Source organism: Ixodes scapularis, unplaced genomic scaffold, assembly GCF_016920785.2.
Source record: "Ixodes scapularis isolate PalLabHiFi unplaced genomic scaffold, ASM1692078v2 PGA_scaffold10__122_contigs__length_95168666, whole genome shotgun sequence".
In the NCBI taxonomy this organism is placed as follows: domain Eukaryota; kingdom Metazoa; phylum Arthropoda; class Arachnida; order Ixodida; family Ixodidae; genus Ixodes; species Ixodes scapularis.
Window position 1 is genome coordinate 9,968,831 of NW_024609836.1, and position 22,102 is coordinate 9,990,932.

Consider the following 22,102-nt stretch of genomic DNA (forward strand, 5'->3'; position numbering starts at 1 on the left):
TCATATATTGAAGTGATCATCTTATATTGCAACAGACTATACTGCATGAGTGCTTAGTGAAAAATCAGGTCGACAGCATGATTAACAATCTCCTGAATCACCAAGAACAGGTGAACTGACGAGTTTACTGTTCGATGTTTGGTTTCCGTACACCAACCTTTTCTAACTTCGAGACTGGAAACGTCTTTTATAATGACTAGAAAAGTTTAATATAATCACGTAGATAATATAAAAAAGTGATAATGTCTCGGCCTGTTTTATTTGAAGAAATTGAGCGCTCGAAAGATATTTTGATAGACCAGCCTAGGCTGACTAGAAAATTTCTTTAACTAAAGTGCCCATTTACAGCATTTCAAAATATTGGCCTTATGAAATAAACTTTTTGTTATATGGACATTTGCTTACGACGTTCTCAAGGTATCAAAATGGTAAGATAAGTGAATGCCAGACTTCAAATAAAGTCTAATATTCATCTTCCGCAAAATTTGCTGAATGAAATTGAAGAGTGCAAAAGAAATTATCTCCGATAAGTTTGGCTGAAGTCGAACGCCAGGCGCCACTCTATGTAGAAAGCTGTTCACTGATTTGAAACAATGCGCTTTGCACATTTTGACGTCAACATCTCCTGAAACTAAATCCCTATTCGCCGTCGACAACCGGCTGCACTCCGGTGATTTTCATGCAGAAGGATTCTTTTCGGCGTCACATTTTATGAATCATAGGCACTATCAAGCTGTCTGTGGCAGTTTCTTACGCGGGGAGTTCAAATATTTGTGTTCAAATAAATTAATTGATACTGCATGATTATATTAAAAATGACTTAAGCAACTGAAAAACCATGGACATGGGACCAAGCGCGATACACAATTCCGTGGAATTCATAAATAAACCGACAAAGCGAATCACACATGCGATTAAGAACGTAAAACAAATATAGGTGTGATATTGTGAACAAACAAGTTGCCTAATGTTAAGGTACCATTATTTCTAGCATAAAAAATAATTCAAACTAAATGTTTGTTCCCGCGCCTTGTCCACTAGTTCCCTAGTGTAATCAAAAGAAACTGTTTTCGATATATTGGAACTACCATGTTTTCAGGAAAAACACGTGGCTAATTACGCTGAGTGTTTTCGTTTTCTTCCTTGACACCAATGCGCACTCATATATATAAAAACACTGGGCTTCCTATTGTAAATGTTCCGCCCTTATCAGCAACCAAACCTCAGTTCTCACAAGTTATTGGTATTTGAACCCTCGAGGCTCTCTTCAAGTCATATATGTATTCAATGTACGCAAGTGCTAACGCTGATTCCTGTTCCTATAAAGCCTTTCACACGTATCCCGCACGCCGACGGTAAAAAATATTCAAAACGTGTTACAAAATCAACTACAAAAGTTGCGCGCATATTGATGTAATGCAATTGCATGGTAAGTATAATATCGGACGACACTTTACGGAGTAAGGCAAGAGACGCGGTGCAACGTGACGAGAAACACGAATTCAACGCATCCGCCAAGGCGCGGACGGGAGAGCGGAGCAACAAGTTGAAGCAACCTAATGGCGGCCGCATCACGTGATTCCAAGATGGCAGCGCCCATGCGGCGGAGGGTGAAAAGGTCTATACAAAGTTGCTCCTTTGATTGATTTTTAAGGCGCTCAGTTCAAAGGAGTCGCAAATGTGTGAACGGGCCCCACCTTTTCGAGTCCCTTGGCCCATCATATACTTGATCCTGTTTTCACTAGCAGGGATGGGTTAGCCATACAAAGGAACTGCGGAGGAAGCCTTTTTTGTTTCGCTTCCGCAATATGCAAAAAGAGGTATTCTCCTCTTCTTACTTCGAAATAGTCACCCTGCTAAAACAGCTCTTTCTCCCTCCTTTGCCGCGACCTTGCGGTCTATTGTTCTGGAGCAAAAGTTGCAGACTTTTCCCTTATATAGCAGGCTATGGCAAATCGCATTTACGAGTTTCTAAAAAAAGTCGACAGGAAAAGTCAAAGGTCAATAGTCAAACAAGAAAGGTATTTGCATAATTTTTCCTCCTAATGGTGCCAATATAACTGGACTAAGCACGTCCTGGTATGTTTACATATGGTTTTTCTGTAATTTCGGTATATTTCTATCAGGTCGTTATATCATTAAATGATTATGACGTATGTTTTATGTTTCTCGCTGTCCCGTACAGGGGTTCATATTTATTGTCTATACAGATGCTTCATTGTGAAGAGCCGTAATGAGAACGTTATTTCGATTTTGTTATACTAGCTTGCTGATGTAATCTTCCTGCCCGTTTTACTCTAGACGTGTGCAGTAGTACAAAAAAAAACTAATTAAACATACGTTCATCACAATTAACCACCTGCTACTGTACCAACATCCACGATTTTCATTCTATCTATACACAAATTATCTCACGAATAAATGGGTCTCCCGTAAAATAACTATAATCCAAGCATCATTGTTCTGCTTCGCCAACTCTGTTAACCCTTTATCAATGAATAGGTTAAACATTTTTCCATATTGTGCTGTTACAGTAACTGTAATACTGACAAATTTGATGACGTTGCAACGCGCCATTTACGTTTCACTCTGTTACTAAAAATGCGAACCTTAATATTTCTCAAAACATTTTTTGTTTTGTTTTGGACACATTGGGGGGGGGGGGGGGGGGGGGGGTGGCATTTGACAATACCATTTAGCCCGAAAAAAAAATCCTTGGGTCATGGTCATCAAGACCTAATGCTGCCAAGGCTTTGCAGGCTCTCCTAGTTTTTCTCAGATGTAGTGGCTTGACTTCGGGGCTCTGAATAACATCCATTGCAGTGACCAAAGAGAAATCTGAACATCTATGCTCGTCACACAAAGAAAAAAAAAAGGTTCGCAAATTATTTGTGCGTTTTGCGAGACTTGGCTGTCGAAGAGAAACAATGAATGTCGTTTACAACTCCCTGTAACGCCGAATTAGAGCGCAGCTCTTGAGGAGGAGGAGGGAAGGGTACTGAGGTGAGGGTATACCCCTCCTCCCTCTCCTCCTCTCCTCATTCTTCAATCTCCTCCGCGGGGGGGTCGCCCAACACCTCCTAGAGAAGAAGGCCAGAGCGCTCGGAGAGGTTACGTCACAATGGCGGAGGAAGGAAGTCCATGGCGCAACTACGTGAGAATACGCTATCGACGTGAAAACAATGTCCCTTGACAAGCGGCGCGGTGGTGTTCGTTCATGCGCGTTTATCCGACATTAATATACGTTTTAAAGGCGCAGTCTTGTACAATTTATTATATATATAATATAAACGTATCATATAACGCGCTACCAAGGTTGAGAGTACCAAAATTATATTTATGAGTATTCCCGTAACCGCGGGACTACGTGCAGTTCCGCAGCACCCCACACTTTTCGAAAGGACCGGCTGCGATGCTGCTGATGCCACATGGCTCCGATTCTGGTAAATTTACGTTGTGTTGGAGCTGCTGACTGTCTGAAAAGGAACGCTGAGACATCTCAGAAGGGAAGCAAACCGAAAAGAAATCCAGTCGTTGTCGCAGGGAGCGCACACCAGCAAGAGAAGGGTCGACAACGTTAAGCCTTTCGTCGCCGCTGCTCTCGTGTGTGGTACTTTTGAGACTTGTTTCCCGTTGTATTTCTGTCATCACCGTAGTCTCGGGTAGTTGTTTTTTTTGTGTTCGCTTGATACTACGGCATTTACGTGCATTCGTGAAACAAGTCCTGCTACGGTTTAATTGTGACGTGTGACAACTAGCCAACGAAGGCTCTGGTCGACTAATCGATAGACCTCTCTCTCGACAAAGAGAGGCTTCTTGGAGTTCGTGTTCAAATGTGTTCGTCACGGATATTGTGGGACGTATGGATACGATCGACAGGTGAGAAACAGCTTATTTACGGGCTTTCTTGTTCATGTAGGACGCAAGTAAGATGCTGCAATCGTTTTTTTTTTTAATCGCATGATAAATTGCAATTTTGTTCCTTGTCATTATTCGTATGCAGTTGCGTCGACATTTGTAAATATGCCCGCTAATCTAGTTTTCACTGGAAGATGAAAATCAAGTTTGTGTGATTATTGAAAGTGAGTTGTTTGTGGTTCTGTGTTTATTTATACTAAAGTTATTTTATTGCCTTTTCCGCGTTTATACTAGAATCTTAACTGTATTAAGGTGATAGTATTATTATATACAAAATAAGTTATGCTTTGTTCTAAGGCAGCTCGAGCCCATAGGGAGAAGTAAATTAGTAGACTAAGTAGTAAGTTTAGTACCCCTGCCACAGGGAAACGTTAATATCTTTTCATTCAGTGATATAGGATTTAATCAGCTCGCGGTCTTGAGTGATTATACGAGCGCCGCAAGCGGATTTGTCTACCCTATAATGTCATTCGATCGAAATTACATTAATTTTGCCATGTGGCCGGGGTATGATGCAAGAATTCAGTGACTGCACGCGATAACGTCGCTTACATGATCATGAGAAACGCTTGTCGTGCCTTGTCCGCGTTGACTATGTCTACGTGATTTTTAACTGTTCTGTTTTGCTGTTTCAAAATCACTGCGTGTCTCGCCATTTTGTCGAAGTATTTCTGTATAAAATATGCATTCCTACAACAATAATTACATGACTCAATGTTTTCGACTTAACACAATCACATTTTTCGATAGACGTCTTGTACGCATACCTCGTGCGATTTCGTACCGATTCTTTAGCGGTGTAATATTTTGCTCGTGTAATAAAATGTTTTCTAGACCCGTTGCTATCTGCAGCTTTCATTTGAGCTAATTATGACACGCGTATGTGACTAAAAACGCGTTACGATGGTCGATCTACGCGCGTTGCATTCGCTTCGACGCGCGCCCCCGATGGCCTTCCTTTGCGACGTCACGAGAAGAGCACTACGGCCTTGTCTTCTAGGAGATGTTGGTCACGCCCGGCGTGACCCCTCCCTCCTGTCGGCCGGCGCTGTCGGCCGGCGCTGTCGGCCGGCGCTGTCGGCCGGCGCTGTCGGCCGGCGCTGTCGGCCGGCGCTGTCGGCCGGCGCTGTCGGCCGGCGCTGTCGGCCGGCGCTGTCGGCCGGCGCTGTCGGCCGGCGCTGTCGGCCGGCGCTGTCGGCCGGCGCTGTCGGCCGGCGCTGTCGGCCGGCGCTGTCGGCCGGCGCTGTCGGCCGGCGCTGTCGGCCGGCGCTGTCGGCCGGCGCTGTCGGCCGGCGCTGTCGGCCGGCGCTGTCGGCCGGCGCTGTCGGCCGGCGCTGTCGGCCGGCGCTGTCGGCCGGCGCTGTCGGCCGGCGCTGTCGGCCGGCGCTGTCGGCCGGCGCTGTCGGCCGGCGCTGTCGGCCGGCGCTGTCGGCCGGCGCTGTCGGCCGGCGCTGTCGGCCGGCGCTGTCGGCCGGCGCTGTCGGCCGGCGCTGTCGGCCGGCGCTGTCGGCCGGCGCTGTCGGCCGGCGCTGTCGGCCGGCGCTGTCGGCCGGCGCTGTCGGCCGGCGCTGTCGGCCGGCGCTGTCGGCCGGCGCTGTCGGCCGGCGCTGTCGGCCGGCGCTGTCGGCCGGCGCTGTCGGCCGGCGCTGTCGGCCGGCGCTGTCGGCCGGCGCTGTCGGCCGGCGCTGTCGGCCGGCGCTGTCGGCCGGCGCTGTCGGCCGGCGCTGTCGGCCGGCGCTGTCGGCCGGCGCTGTCGGCCGGCGCTGTCGGCCGGCGCTGTCGGCCGGCGCTGTCGGCCGGCGCTGTCGGCCGGCGCTGTCGGCCGGCGCTGTCGGCCGGCGCTGTCGGCCGGCGCTGTCGGCCGGCGCTGTCGGCCGGCGCTGTCGGCCGGCGCTGTCGGCCGGCGCTGTCGGCCGGCGCTGTCGGCCGGCGCTGTCGGCCGGCGCTGTCGGCCGGCGCTGTCGGCCGGCGCTGTCGGCCGGCGCTGTCGGCCGGCGCTGTCGGCCGGCGCTGTCGGCCGGCGCTGTCGGCCGGCGCTGTCGGCCGGCGCTGTCGGCCGGCGCTGTCGGCCGGCGCTGTCGGCCGGCGCTGTCGGCCGGCGCTGTCGGCCGGCGCTGTCGGCCGGCGCTGTCGGCCGGCGCTGTCGGCCGGCGCTGTCGGCCGGCGCTGTCGGCCGGCGCTGTCGGCCGGCGCTGTCGGCCGGCGCTGTCGGCCGGCGCTGTCGGCCGGCGCTGTCGGCCGGCCGGCGCTGTCGGCCGGCCGGCGCTGTCGGCCGGCCGGCGCTGTCGGCCGGCCGGCGCTGTCGGCCGGCCGGCGCTGTCGGCCGGCCGGCGCTGTCGGCCGGCCGGCGCTGTCGGCCCGCTGTCGGCCCGCTGTCGGCCCGCTGTCGGCCCGCTGTCGGCCCGCTGTCGGCCCGCTGTCGGCCCGCTGTCGGCCGGCCGGCGCTGTCGGCCGGCCGGCGCTGTCGGCCGGCCGGCGGTGTCGCCCGGCGGTGTCGCCCGGCGGTGTCGCCCGGCGGTGTCGCCCGGCGGTGTCGCCCGGCGGTGTCGCCCGGCGGTGTCGCCCGGCGGTGTCGCCCGGCGGTGTCGCCCGGCGGTGTCGCCCGGCGGTGTCGCCCGGCGGTGTCGCCCGGCGGTGTCGCCCGGCGGTGTCGCCCGGCGGTGTCGCCCGGCGGTGTCGCCCGGCGGTGTCGCCCGGCGGTGTCGCCCGGCGGTGTCGCCCGGCGGTGTCGCCCGGCGGTGTCGCCCGGCGGTGTCGCCCGGCGGTGTCGCCCGGCGGTGTCGCCCGGCGGTGTCGCCCGGCGGTGTCGCCCGGCGGTGTCGCCCGGCGGTGTCGCCCGGCGGTGTCGCCCGGCGGTGTCGCCCGGCGGTGTCGCCCGGCGGTGTCGCCCGGCGGTGTCGCCCGGCGGCGCCGTTCACTCTAGTGTGGTGAGGCCCTAAAAGGGCCCTGCAATCATATTTAAGCGACTACTTTTTTTGCGGTTTCCATGTCTCTTGGGGTTCGGGCAAGCCAGCGGGCACGGAGAGAGTAACTAAATATCAGTGCGTGATATTTTAACCGGACGACGCGGAAACCTCCTCCACCGACGAGGGCGACCCGCGGTACCGAAAGCGCGCGATATGTGACGTCTTTGGTCCTGGGCTTACTACTGGTCAGAGCCGCTAAAAGCTTCTTTTAGTCGAAATACAAAATATAAGTGGCGCGAACCGTTTCAATTATTTATAAAAGCAGTTTTTGTTCAATATTTTAGATAAAGAAAGAAACGAATGCAGTTCATAAAGTACGGAAACAAGAAATGACCCGTCGAGATACCCGCCACCAAGCGGTGAAAAAGGCGGCGCATACTAGAATGGAGTAGTGGGATCAGGGGCCGACACGGAAAGGTCCCGGATGTACGTGACGGCGCTGCGGTCGTGTGGGCAGGAGGATCCGACCGGCTCCGAGCGTTCCGAAGGCCTTCGGCGAGAAGCTTTGCTTTGCGGTTTGGCCGTTTCGCGGTATGGCAGCGCAAAGCAGCTCCCATTCTGAACTGATCTTTACGCCATGTTTTCTGTCGTTTGTGGCCAATGAAGTGTCATGCCGAATTAGTGTTTAACCACGCAGCAAATGCAATGAGAGCCGCTCTGGCTTCCCGCTGCATACAGCCTGTCCAGAACATGCTTTAGTGGCGCCCTCTCGCCCTGTCGACACGGAGTGCGGCAGCCGTGAGCGCTCGATGAGCTCACTATTTCTCCTTTAGTTCACGGCCACTCTCAAGCAACCAAGGACATCATGAGGAAGGTTATTTATTGCTTGTTTTTGTAATTTTAATTTGCCTATAACTTTTAAAATAAAGGGAATTTCGAGAAAAGAAAAGCTTCCCTAAGTTACTACGTTCAGTGCGCCCAGGTTCGGTGCAAATTAAAATAAGTAAAAAAGTCATTGCAGGCCCCTTTAAGAGCTGCGCTCTAAAAACGGTGCTTTGGCAGTTGAAACGGGTACGTCCTGATAAAATAGCATAAAGCTAACCTAAGATGCACGTACGTACATGCATCTTAAAGGGGTACGGAAATGAAATTTTAGCGCCGATCTTTCTGCATAAATATGGGCTAGGGACAGGCACCACCTCGGAAATATCAATAGCGCGCTGTAAAACACAGAACTAATTTTAAACCTAATTAAACGATTTCAAATTCACATCTGGTGGATGGTGGGAAAGTTCTCGTGACATCACTTGTGGCATGGGAGCAGCGCCGTTCTGGGCAATACGGCGCGCCGGCAGAATTAGCCTAGGCCTGAACGCGTTTGCAAAGCTTTGGCGGAGAAAGCCAAAGCGTAGTTCGCCACAGTGAGCTTGTTCTCGTTGCGGCTCTTTGCACGACACGACCCGAGCATGCTTCTGGCACGGCCGGTATTAGTTGCTGCGAGTTGCGAGCTGCGAGCCGACGTTAAAAAAGATATGTTTGAACTACGAGAGTGTCAGCAAGAGCCACGCAAATAGCTGTTCACACTCGGAGCGGACGCGCGTTTGATCGAAGTGCATTCGCTCTGTTAGACCGCGTTTCGGTAAGCGCTTCTGGACCGATCTTTTCCTCGGAAAACAAGGAGATCGAGATGACAAGGGAAAAAGATTGACCTCTGAAATTTAGTTCCCTGCAGGGATCAAACTATTCATCCGGGAAGGGTTCACAAGGGTCACGCGGGCATATTCCATTCAGCAGGCCAGCCGGTAATGGGCAGACGGTCTTGGCCATGGATCGCCGGAGCAACGGTGCGCCGAGTCGGTGTTGCTGCTAGGCCTACTATATTCTGCCGAGCTCGCTTGGTCGGTAGAACCGTGGCCCTTGTAGCTCTTCTCGGCTGTTTGTGGATCCTGCATTCTTGATCGTCGTGGTATGTTTCAAGCAGGGCCGTAACCAGGGGGGGGGGGGGGTTCTGACCCCCCCCCCCCCCCGAAATTTTTTTCTGGGTATGGCCCTGGACGGTGCACTTGCAGCCAGCCGATTTTAATCTCCACCTCCGCGCACGCGCAGTGGCACCGGTCGGCTACCGGGTACCAAACCGGGACCGGTTCTTCGGTTTGCTATAACTCTCCATTGTATGCCACCGATGCACATGATTCATAGGCAAAAATAAGACAATAGACATTTTCAAAATGGCCGCCGTTGTCCCCGAAAACCCCTCCCCCGAAATTTTTTTCTGGGTACGGCCCTGGTTTCAAGTACTCCTTCCTTTTTTCTTGCCGGTTGAAGTCGGGACGCACAAGAAGAGCAGGTAGAAAAATAAATGTCCGTTGGTCGTCGCTACCGATAACTGAGCGACGCTGTCGGCCATGTTGATTTGATCGTAAAAAGTGCGGAGCTGTCGCAGGATTCTGTCGTAACCTGCGCAAAAGTTACGAAAATTTCGTTTCGAGAATACGGGTTTTCTCTCAAATTTGTCGTACGCACTTTTTTTCGCCAAGTTCGCTTCGAGAATCCGGCCACAGAGCTGGTTTTGTCAGTGGTGCCGTGGTTGCCGACTTGCCGTGGTGCAGCGTGCGTGCAGCCCTTGCTCATCTCAAACGGCCACGTTGTCACAGGTCGTAAATCGTCGACGCGCCACCAAGTGGCAACGCTCGTAACCACAACATCCACGCCGTAGCCTTTCCCGTCTGGCACAAGTGACGTCACGAATGTGCCCAATATCCCAAGACCAAGGAGGTTAGAAGTACTAGGAGGGGGCACGTTGCAATATTGGTGAAGCCTAGTCATAAAAAGTTAAAACGATTTTGTGCCCAGCGTGACCGCAGATCTCTCTGGCGATTGGTACGCGTGACATGTCACGTGTGAGGTGGATGGTTGATTGTAGAAGGACTCCTTGCAGGCTTGCGCGCGCTCTGTCCGGTAGGTTTTATCAGATCGAAGGCTAGACTGTGGTGTATTCTAGTACCCCATAGCAACACGAAGGCTAGCTACGGTCACGTGATGTGGTCACGTTGGCATGGTAAGTGAGGAGAGTAGGGAGGAAAACGAGAAAGAGGCGAGGCGTCAGGGGAGCATGGCTTGTGAAGGCTACGCGGCCGACGTCATGCCCTCTCCTACCCTTCTATTCTCCATGCCCAAGACGCATCCCAGGTGCAAATCGGTCCACTTCCAGCTGGGTTATGGAACTGGTCCCAGCTGGAATCCAGCTAAACTGTTTATTTCCAGCTGGGACCAGTTCCATAATCCAGCTAGAAGTGGGCTGATTTTCGCCTGGGATCGCGCTCTCCGATGGCTGATTTTTGATCGCGCGCCCAATCGGGCCCCTCAGAGTGAAAAATATAGCCATCCGTCGAAAATACAAACGCGCGATTATGATTTAGGGATATCATTGATCATATTGAACCTATTAGTTGACATTCGTCTTCCATGTTTTTCGTTACGTGGATGATTACTTAGTCACTCACCCGATCTCAGTTGCTTCTGTAGTTCAAGCCTTTTCTTCTTCATCCTTAGGCCTCAGACAGCTCAGGCGATGGTCTCCAGTATCTCGATCTTCGTCTCCATCTTCTTCCGACCGGTATTTGTTGGGCCTTCCAACAACGATCTCGGAAACCTATTCCATTCGGCAGTTCCCATTCTAAACTGGTAAAACATGGAATCATCCGGTCTCTCCTCTCATCTTCTCGCACCAAATCCTGTTCTCACTTTGCAAGCTTCAGCATTGCCAAACAACAAGAACGTCTCCTCAAAGCTGGTTATCCGCAAGGTCTACTGAGCACCATTCTTGCTCAGTTAATTCTAGCCACCCAAAGGCCCCGTGCTCCAAGTAGTAAGTCTTCACGTGTTATCTGCATTCCATATGTGTACAACTCGGCGCACAGACTGAAGGGAATTGCACCGCGCTTCAACACTTCACTTGTCTCCTCGTGCAAGTTGCGGATGAAACAACTGTGCAGGCGCGTGAACGATAACGAATCCCTCAAAAGATGTTCCATCAAACATGCCAATCAGACCGTTCTTTGGGAAGAGGGGGTGGTATGCCCCATTCCTTTCTCATGTGGTGACCGACATATTGGACAGACAGGGCGTTGCCTAAACACCCGCCTACGAGAGCTTGTCCTCGAGGTCTCTCGTGCTTCGAGCGATTCTTTTCACCCAATAGAAAGTATTCACTGGACGCCATATTTGAGGGCGATGTTTAGAGCGCATGCTCAGAACGAGCTCACATTAATAGCCTGCTAAGACCGGCAACTTTGATGATGCTAAATGCATGCCCCAAAGGGACTGCGGAAGCTCGCCGTCAGCACGCGCTCAGCAGCAGCGCACACGGATGTGGCCGCCGCGGCGAGATGTTTTGGTGGCGCCCTCCTATGGTTCCCCCTTGTGACGTCATTACCTTGCGAACAACAAGTTCGATGGTGTTTGTAAATAGCATGGTGGAAGCCTGAAATCATTGCGCTCTCAAAGCAACACTACCAATACCGTCGAAATTAAACTTCTTTCATTCCTCTTATTTCCGTCGATGGTATACCCTTTCCGACGTCATAGTCAGCTTTTGGGCCAATCGTGGAGGCCGACCACAGCGACGCTTTCGGTCGCGCACGTCGCCAATAGTTGTGCATCCACGCCTCTGCACGAACTGTGAAGCCCGGTTCCAGGCTATGTTCCAGGACACCAGCACGATTGGCAGACACAAGAACAAGCTCGGCCGAGAGATCATTGAAGCATACAAGTTAGCCGATGATGATCACAACATCGCTGCTCCCTCTCTCGCGTTGTCCCGAGTTGAGGTGAACTACCTGAAGCCAGAGCTGGATTAGTCAAAGGGCCCTCTATCTGAATTTGTCAATAGTGTTCTTTTTCTTTCTTTCAGAATTTCTTTATCTTCTAGTGTATTGGGGGTGATTTTGTGGGGTTTTTTTCCGAGCGTATATAAATATATTATTTTACGCATCTTCCTCTTTAATCTCAAACGTTAGGAGGGAAATACTACTATTGTCACAAAGGACAAGTGATGAGGCGGCGAATAACGGAGTAAAATGAACGTCTAATCGGGCGAACTCATGCCCAAAAAGTAAAAGGAGAAAGAAAGATAACAACAGAGCGTCGCGGGCGTCGAAGGCGGCGAATTAGCAAGATCGAACGCTGATGCGAAAACTGACTCCGCTCGCCTTGCGGAATCCCTTATGTACCCTCGTGGGTTTCTGGATCGTTCGGCGTAGAAGGTTCGGCGCGTAGAACATTCTAACCTCGAATCCGTACAGTCCGTCGGGAGTGACGAAGGCAGTTTTCTCCCGGTCGCGTTCGTCGACTTCAATCTGCCAGTAGCCACTCTTCAGATCCATCGACGAAAAATATCGGGAGTGGCGCAGTCGGTCTAACGTATCGTCGATGCGGGGGAGTGGATAGACGTCCTTCTTCGTCACCGCGTTCAGTCGACGATAGTCCACGCAGAACCGCAGGGTTCCGTCCTTCTTCTTTACAAGGACGACTGGGGACGCCCATGGACTTCTTGAGGGTTGAATGATGTCGTCGTCGAGCATCTCTTGGACTTGATCCTGAATCACCTTCCTTTCCTTTAAGGAGACTCGATACGGCGACTGATGGACAGGGAGCGCGTCGTCGTCGGTAATAACGCGATGTTTCGCCATTGGCGTTTGGCGAACTTTCGACGACGTGGCAAAACAGTCACTGTATTCGGCGAGGAGATCAACCAGTTGCCGGCGCTTAGGAGCTGGGAGCTCGGGGTTGATGTCGATAGGCGGCGGCGGCGGCGTGCTGTTCTGTTGTAACGACGAAGTTTCTTCGGAGACTGCCGGGTGACCACGGCTGGCGCCTGAAACTCCTCAATGTGGCCTACAGTGGTACCCTTCGTTAGGTGCTGCGGCTCCTCTCGGAAGTTTGTCACAAGAACAGTTGTACGTCCTTCTTGGAGATCCGTTACGCCTCGTGCGACGCCAATTCGTTTCTCAAGGAGCAGTTGGACGCTGCCTTCCAGAAGAGCTTCACCGTGCATGGCTGAGTCGGTTATGACGGTGACGAAAACACTCGACCGCGGTGGTAAGTTCACATGGTCGGCGATAACTCGGATCGCGGTTGACGTTGTGTTGGTCTCCACCGGCGGTAAAACAGGCTTTCGCAGCGTCAGCTGGTTTACCCCAAGGTCGATGACGGCGCCATACTCGCAGAGAAAGTCCATTCCGAGGATAACGTCCCTCGAACAGTCTTGCAGAACGACGAACTTCACAGGGCACGTCTCACCGTGGATCGCGACGCGAGCAGTGCATCTCCCGACTGGTGTGATGAGGTGCCCTCCGGCGGTTCGTATTTGTGGTCCAACCCACGGCGTGGTGACTTTTCGAAGGCGGCGGGAGAGTCTCCCACTCAAGACCGAGTAGTCTGCTCCGGTGTCCACGAGTGCTGATGCGTCGTGGCCGTCAATGACGACGTTTAGGTTATTGGACACTGCTGCAGGGGCGTCGTTTCGGTCTCTGGTAGCGTTTGAGCGGGGGCCCTCCAACGTTCTTGGAGGATATTGGCGTCGGTCGTCTTCGGCAACTCCACTTCCAGGGGTTGCCGCGCCTAGTTTCCCCGGCGTGGAGCCAGGGGCGACAGGCTTTCACGTCGGGGTCGGTGCATCGGCGAAGCTGGACGTCGTGGCGAAGGCGACCAGAACTCCCGGCGGGACGCAGGCTCGGGGGACTGAGGTCGTCGCAGGTACTCGTCGATTTCCCGAGGCCGTTCACCATAACGGGGTCGCGGGTCGTTCGGGTGGAACCCGCGCAGCCCGAGTCGACGGTATGGGCATCGGCGGTAGGTGTGGTCTGCTTCCCCGCAGTGGAAGCACAGAGGGCGTCGGCCGGGCGTTCGCCACACATCGTTCTTCCGGGGTGCACGGGGCTCCTAGCTGACTGGCGTACTGGAGCTGGTCGTCGCGGCGTCGGTCGTGCTGCGGCGCAGGAGAGTGACGTCGGGCGAACTTATGCCCAAAAAGTAAAAGGAGAAAGAAAGATAACAACAGAGCGTCGCGGGCGTCGAAGGCGGCGAAGCAGCAAGATCGAACGCTGAGGCGAAAACTGACTCCGCTCGCCTTGCGGAATCCCTTATGTACCCTCGTGGGTTTCTGGATCGTTCGGCGTAGAAGGTTCGGCGCGTAGAACATTCTAACCTCGAATCAGCCCAAGACGGTTCTCGAATTTGCCAGAACATCAAATTACACTGTCAACAAAAATGTGTAGCCGCGGCCAGGAATCGAACCTGGCCTTCTGCGTTGGAGGCAAGCGCGACAACCGTTAGGCCACGTGCGCGCTGCCTACTTGGCCAGCTGCGCGCGCGGCACTATTGAAGGAGACACGAGTAAATGTGGGTTGCTAGTTGAAAGAACTGTGCTGTCTTGTCCCTAAGTGTTTTTATTCTTACTTTGACTCTTGTATATTTTTCGAGCTGAAATATACATTCATATAAACCAACGTTTTAAATTCTGACCAGTTAGAAAACTCTAATTTTGTTTGCATCAGTCCCCGCGGGGCTAAGGACCGCGAAATTTGACTGTTTCTGATAGAAGTTTACTCGTTCCGGAGTTAGGCTTGTTTGATCTACAACAAATTTCTGACTGGGCTAGTCGGAGTATAGCTTCATCTTAGACGCGCCGAAAAGGGAGGCACAATCAGACAGGGCGCCTTACAGTGCGTGATTTCTCGTCCGTGTTTTAGAGCGCAGCTTTTAGGGGCCCGTTTCCAGCTTGAGCGGCGTCGGCGTCGCCGTCGGCGTAACCGCGAGGTCACGTGACACCCCCCCCCGAGGTCACGTGACTCACCCAGGTCACGTGACCCCCTGAAGTCACGTGAATTCTGGGGGTCACGTGACCCACCCAGGTCACGTTACACCCCTAGGTCACGTGACCCCCTGAAGTCACGTGACCCCCTAAGGTCACGTGACTTCTGGGGGTCACGTGACCTAAGGTGGTCACGTGACACCCCTAGGTCACGTGACCCCCTAAGGTCATGTGACCCCTTCACGTCACGTGACCCCGAAAGGTCACGTGAGCCCCTGAGGTCACGTGACCCCCTGAAGTCACGTGACCCCCTTGAGGTCACGTAACCTCAAGGAGTCACCTATCCCTCAGTACGCTTCCATCTTCCTCCTCAAGAGCTGCGCTCTAACCGGCGTTGCAGGGAATTGTAAACGGCTTTCATTGTTTTTAGATAGGTCTAAATCCACCAATTATTTAGGTAATCTTTCCTTTTGTACATTTTTTTTTATTGAAAGGGTATGCTTTTATTACCCTCCGCGCGCCTTTACCTCATTGAGACCGGAGTGGCTAACGGCTACATCGACTACATCCGCAGTGGCTAACGGCAGTTGGACACTTACTTTAAGTGTCCAACTGCCGGCTAGCTGAACAAAGCGAGATGTCCGTTGTGCCAAAATCAGTCTACTCCGTTGGACCTTACGATGGGCCGCAGCTGGATTGACTGGGATCACTTGTAGCGTACGTTACGCTCTATGTGAGCAGCATGGACTCCTTTTTACCGAAAACCAACGCGTCTAAAGAGAACTTACAACCCTTCCACGCTTTCTAGAAACGTGAAGATGACATGTATTTCAGTCAATTAAGAAATATTTCCTTATGTTATCTGCGGAAATTGGTACAAATTCTACTATACAATGCAGCACACGAACAGTACATACATAAACGTATATAAATCACACAAGATCACACTGCAGTGCCAGCAATTTTTTTGCGGCTTATACGCGGGGCCATGGGCTAAAGGTGCACCTAGTATAACTACGCTCTCCGGTAAATATTATCGATTTTGCAGTATTACATAAGCTTTCGTCTGTAACAAAAATTTAAACTACGCTTGCAAGACTCATTTTTCAGAACAGGAAAATTGTCTAACTAGTTCTTCAGGGAAAAACAGGAGTCTCCAATGAAAACAATATTTGTTGTTTGCTACGATTTGATGAAATGCATTTATATGGTTTCCGCACGACCATACACCACTTTTGGACGGACACTTCCTCTCCTCCCCTTCTACCCCTTACCCTTTCTTGCGTGAAGGCAATTTTTTCTTTCATTAAAATACTTGAGATTAGGTGAAGATATGCGAGGAAGTCACGAATCACAAACACTCCAGCTAAAGCAGAAACCTAATACAAATGGCACTTTGGACAAGAGCTCATCAACGTTTTATTATGATTATTTACTACCTGGAAACTGTTATGGGGAGTAATCACTGGTGTCCATAGCCGTGTGCGAGACTGCTGAGCGCGTGCTGACGGCAAGCTTCCACAGTTCTTTTGATACGTGCACTCCGCACCATCAAGATTGCCGGTCTTATCAGCCTATTAATGTGAGCTCTTTCTGAGCATGCGCTCTCAACATCGTTTTCAAATATGGCGTCCAGTGAATACCCTATACTGCCTATACTGATAAGGCGAGTGCGTTCAGCGCGTGTACCCTATATGTTCTCATGCTACTTGGTGCTTGAGTAATTGGCACGTGCTTCATCATGCAAGAATTGGTACATTGCAGTGTTGTAGTAGAATAAGTAATCGTAGATGCACTCTTAGAAAAAAGGGTATGGATAGTCCTCCCTTAGGGGAGGAACGGTCTTGTAACCTATGTTTCTTTAGAAAGGGAGCAACTTTCGTCCCTGAAGCAGGGGAGCAACTACAGGTTTTCCCGCCCATATTGACCCAAGCGATGGAAAATTTAACCCAAGTGCCACCGAATTTAATCCAAGCGCCACATACTTTAATCCTTGTGCCATTCAATCTAATCCTGCAGAGTCAGTCAATTTAATCCACTATATATATATGCACTTACTGTCTTCGGTGTTCGTATTTTGCTTACACATTTGGTAACTTAGAATAATTGTTTATCCAACCAGACTTTTGGGGGGCAACTGATCATTTGATTCCTATTGTGATTACTTGGAGTTACTATTCCCACTATTGACGAGGCGTAATTGATATGTTGATCACTCTTTTTGCAATCTCGAGTTCTTGTGGCGTGCTCGAATTTATTTTAGCGAAATGGACGTTTTCAACCGTTCTTATTACTCGTGATTAGTTCAGATGACATAAGTACAATTACAATTTATGATTGCTGTTTTGATTACTTCGTGTTATTGTTGTTGCAACTGATCTATAATGAACTCAGTTGACACTATTATTCCTCTTTTGATTACTTCGAGATACTTTTGACAGATTGGCCATAAATTCGAATTAAATATCATTGTGATGACTCATTACTTATAGCTAATGTTCAACGAATTGAATTTTTATGTGATGATTATTGACATTATAATTACTCTTGATTACTTTGAGTTACTCTCAATTCAATTGACTTTAATTTGGCCTAAGTGGCATTTGGGAACTCTTGTTTACTTTGTTTTTATAGTGCCAATTTGTCGGTTGTGAGCTCAATCATACGCTATTATTAGTTTTGATTACTTCGGATTACTTTCGATCCAAAGGACTTTAATTCGGCCTCTGATATTGCGATGGCAGTTTTGATTTTTTGGACTAATATTTAACAAAATTATTTATGATTAGCTCAATTGACATCACAATTACTTGTTTGATTATTTTGAGCTACTATTGACCGAATAGACTTTAATTCGGCCGAATTGACATTTTGGCTACTCTTTTCATTATTTCGTATTATTATACCTCCAATTGATCTATAATGAACTCAGTTGAAATTATTATTACTCTTTTAATAACAATAACTTAAAAATAATAAGAACTTGTAGTTAGTTCTAACCCAGCGGACTTGAATTCGTCCGAAATGACATTGGGATGACTCTTTTGATTACTTTGAGCTTATCTTGATACAAACTTATTTATTGTGAGCCTAATGCAGTGATGGAAGTGCCATTTAACCTTCTGGAGCAAGCCTCGTAACCGGCAAAATGTTGTTTTGGAGCAGGTGGTGGCCCTTTAGGAGCAGGGTCCGTCATATGCTGGCATGTTACTTGAAAATGAAATAATGCTGCATTGCTATATAAAGGCCATCTCTATTATTGGAACACAGCGCCTGTCACCTTTTTAAGACAGGGTATATAAAATTCAACAAAGTAAACACAAAAAAAAATTAAATAAAGCTTATCTGCTCGTCAGATAAAAAAATGCAATTAAATATGTCACACTGAGTTCTGATGGTACAGGATATTTAGTTTTATCAGCCTGCACTTCTTTTAAGGTATCTGCAGCAGCATCTAACGACCCTCACTGTTGTGGAATGTTTTAGTTCAGATTAGAGTTGTCTTTCGGGCAGCAGCTTCAAATATTGCGGTATCTGATATTCGCTTCAAGAATTCCGATTCATTTTCGATGTGCTGGCGAAGTAACGATCGGATCACGGCGAGTTAACCCGTTGAGTGCGCTCCTTGGCATGCACCGACGCGCTGCAGAGAAGCGACATCCGCGGAGCAGATGTCGCGCGAGTCGCGCAGTGCTTTGGGCTCCGAAAAGGACGGTGAGGCTTTACCAGCACTACATCCAGAGTTCGGTGCAACTCAACTACACTTCGTTTCAGCTTCGGTGCGAGCGCAGCCGGAGCTACAAGCGCCCGCATGGAGCCCCTAGCGGTGCCCACACTGCACGAGCCCACGCGCGAGTCAGGAATGCAGAACATTGGGCTCGCGCTAGCTTTGACTTCGCTGGTAGCTAGCGCACGGGAACAGGGCGGGCCAACATTGAATTCTTTTTTTTTTTTTTAAATAGGCTGCTCAGTGGGATGGTTCTTCGCTTATGGTATATTCGAGCACTCCAATCATCCGAGTCGTAGCTACCAGGGCCCGTTTGCTCGAACAGCTAACCGCGGCTAAAGTTAGCCGCAGTACCTAGGAGAGGGATTTTTTAGTCACGTGACTGGCTCGGTAGGGATACGGGGAGCTACGCATTGCCCCGTCGCGTCGTTCGACAAAATGGCTGCGGCGTACGCAGTTTCCGCGGTCGGGATCGCATTGGTGTTTGTCTTCAGAGCGATGATTTAGGTTCCGTGTTCTAAGTTAAGAGTGTACAAGTATCCTACGTGCGCCTTAAAGAAACTGACATTTCGAGGGGACTGCGACTGAAGTCGACGGCAGCAGCCCGTCGACAAACAGTGGCTCAGAGTCACCGATTTGTAGAAGTACAGTGGCCCGGAGTCGCCGACTGTCGAAGCTTCGCATCGGCTTCATTGAAGCACGGCAAGAATCATGCATCGCAGCGCCGAAATGTGGGATGCGTTCCAAGGAACACGATAGCCGAGTACGACAAGCGTTTTACGGTGAGCACCAAAACATTTCGCGATAGGGTTGTGATGAGGCCAGCCTCATACTCACGTTATGTTGAGCGCTGTGAAACTAACTTCAAGCAGGAGCAGGATCAGAATACGTTTATTGAAAGGAAGCATTACGGAGAGTTGCCTTTTGAGTAGCGATTGCGGTTTATTGAAAGTAGTCACGCCGGGAAAATTTCTGTTCAGGGTGTCCATTTTGTACAAAATCCTCGTATTCTGCTTACAGTGCGACTGCAGCTGCAGCATCAACCGTTCTGCAGATAAACGGCGGACAGAGGCTCAACGGTCCAATGGATTTTAGCAGTGATGAGTAGCAGAACTTTCTCTGGGTTTAGTGAAATGCTACGTTGTCCATAAAAGACCAGTGACCTGCCGATCGTTCAATTCACTCGCCCTCCAAGAAAGCCGGTACATGCAGTTTTTCCGAATCAACTCCGTTGTGCCGTCTGCGAAAGTTGTAGAACCGAGAAATAAACAATACTGAAGTTGTTGGAAATGCACTTGTTTGTTATTTCGCGTTGCTTCTGAAAAAATATTTTACGGTTAGCAGGAATAATGTTGCAATTGTGTAGATAAACAAACCAAGGTAGCAGACGATCATGCTCCTTCTGCAAACGAAAATGAACCGAGCGACTACCTCAAAGGGGACCGCGCCGCTGCGTCAAAAGAATTGGACCCTAGATGAAAAATTGGAATTAGTCCGGGAAGTTGAGGCTCGAAAATACCAAATCCTGGGAAAATTCGGCCCTACCGTGACTACTAAAACCAAAAGACGCGCCTGGGACCAAGTCGCCAATTCCATGACCCGCCGCCACCAAGTTCCGCGTTCAGTGAAACAGCTTCAAGAAGCATGGAGAAAATTACTTAAAAAGTGCCGAACTTTGTACAGATTGTACAAAGAACATGACCAACGGACAGGTAAGTTCCAATATTTGCGCTACAAAAACAGAAAAAAGGGCGATATTTGTAAAATCTTTATTGGAAACTTTGGGTGCACTGTACAAATTTATTAGAGAGTGATATATTAGCCCCTCAAATTTTTGGGGCAAATATCTCAACCGAAGACCCCATTCAATGCGCGACAACTAACATCTCGCTCAATATCATGAGAGGGCAAGCCCAAAGATTAATTAGCTCTTACTCGCACAAGTTTCAACACAGTGGCACTAACACAGAAATAGCCCCAAAGCACCTTGGATCCTGTTCCATGCAGTGGGCCTGCGTAATTTCTCAAAATTAATGTCCAAATTTTGCTTGCCAAAAACATTGTCTTTAGCACTGTAAACAATGTAGACACTATTGTTCAACTAAACACAGAAGAAAAATGTATGTAGGCAAGTAGCGTGGGAACAAGGGCAGGGGGGCTTCAGACCCCCTTCCCCTTCCCCCCCCCCCCCCCCCCCCCCCCCCCTTGAAATTTCAGACAGCTGCGGTAAACAATGCTGCAAAAGGGGGCGGGGTTAAGCTCAGAGGCCCCGTCGCCCCTCCACGTTTCAAACACTTCCGACGCAACCGATTCAGGCGCAGAGTGGGCCAGGCTAGCCGGTAGCTGGCAACAGTGAGTTTGCTGTCAAACAAAAAAAAAAAAGAAATAAATTGCCCAACATCACATATTACCCGAGACCGGATAATAGGAACCTGAGGGTGAAAAAAAAAACGAAGGTAAGAAAACAATCTTATCATTATTGGCAATTACATGTTTACGCGTTTTCTGTTCATTCGCACATTGATACTATGTTGAATAATGAACACCCTGTCTCCCCTCCCCCACCTTTAATTGTGCTTACATCCTAGAAAACAAAATAAGTGTACTTCAATTCATAGGTGCTGGTCCCAACCCCCATCAGCTGACACCACTTGTCGAGACTGTTTTAAATGTGATCGGGGACGATTCCCCGATGATCTGTGGGATTGACGTCATCATCGGTGACACCGAAAAGTAGGTAACACTTTATAGGCCATGCTGTGTATGCTATGCTCCTGTTGATACTTTATACATTACAATACTAAAGTTGTAGGTATGAGCACGTGGCTTCGTCAATCACCTTACTTGTGCTAATTGAATGGCCCACCCTTACGCCTACAAGTTTGATATCGTTGCACACTGTATGTAGACTGTGACAATGGAGGCGATAGTACAGTGGAAGCTCTGCACCCAGTTACAGCTTACTAGCCCTGACAGCACAAGGATGCACAAGCAGCAGAAGAGAATGAGCACGCGCTGAAGGTGCATTCTTTTTCTGTTCTGCTCGTCACATTATGAGTACTTCCACAAGATGATAGTTATGAAACTGATGATAGGGATGTTCTGCTGTCACTGATGATAGGTATGAAACTGAGCACAGACACAAGGCATATCAAAAGTCACCAATTGTTGGCATGCTCCTAGAAAACATTGATGAGCATAGGGAACAGTTTGGATTGTCATAAAAGAATATATTGGTTTTCCATCTCAAAGTAGACATGTCAGTTGCATAACACTACTGCTGCGTGCCCTTACATAGAGACCAACTTCATGAAGCAAAACGACAATATTAGGAGCACGAGTCAAAACCTGTCCAGTAGAGAACAGAACACAGCACAAGGACACCACCTTCACATATTTAGCCATTTCTGCACTGCTGAAAAAGTGCCAATGAAACCATTTATTAGGGTAAATGCAGTAAAACTCACAGTTTGAAACTATTTGTACCACAAAATTACAAAGAAATATTTACATCATAATCAACAAAGCTATGGTAGTCTTTCTCTCAAGTTGAGATCACCTATTTTCTTCAAAGTCAGGTCACTCAATACCCAAATTTTTCCACTGTCAGTGGAAATGTTTTTGCATGATCTTCGTACATGCCTGCTAACGTAGCAAAAATCCATTCTTTTTTGGTAACGCTTATGAGATTAAGTTGAGAATGCACCAATGACTTATTCGATGCTGATCTGTGCCAAC